The sequence below is a fragment of the Hipposideros armiger genome, unplaced genomic scaffold (assembly GCF_001890085.2).
Source record: "Hipposideros armiger isolate ML-2016 unplaced genomic scaffold, ASM189008v1 scaffold_313, whole genome shotgun sequence".
NCBI lineage: Eukaryota > Metazoa > Chordata > Mammalia > Chiroptera > Hipposideridae > Hipposideros > Hipposideros armiger.
The window spans coordinates 1,669,705-1,670,233 of record NW_017731663.1 but is presented as its reverse complement, the minus strand read 5'-3'; positions in this window follow the sequence as shown (position 1 = coordinate 1,670,233).

Genomic DNA, 529 nt, shown 5'->3' with positions numbered 1-529 from the left:
GGGGTGGGGGCGGGGTTCCCACGTGATCCGGGGACACCGTCAGTTCTGAAAGACTCGGATCCTGGAAGGTGGAGAGAGAACCTCAGCGAGGGAAGGGCGGGTGGCCCTGCACTCCCTCCCCCAGGCTCGCGCCACCTCCCACTACACTCGGCGGCGGTACTGGGTGTGCCTCTGGTCCTGCAGCTGCAAAGGACGGAGGTCTGTGCGCTCGTGGGTGCAGGTGTGAGCGCTCCTGTGTGCATGTGTGTGCGTGCCCGCAGGTGCAGGTGTGAGCACGCGTGTGTGCATGCGTGTGAGTGCCCGTACGTGCAGGTGTGAGCGCGCGCGTGGTTAGGGGATGCGGCGGAGACGACCGAAAGACGGAATGAACCAGGAGGGCGGAAATCTTGGATCAGAGCCCGAGAGGGGCTGCTCAGTCACTCGTCGGTGCTTTGAGGGCAGTTGGCAACATTTAGTTGCTTTTTTTTTTTTTTAGCTGAAACAAAGCAGGTGGGGGGCACGCCTTGGGAAAGCCACAGTCTGGGCACTG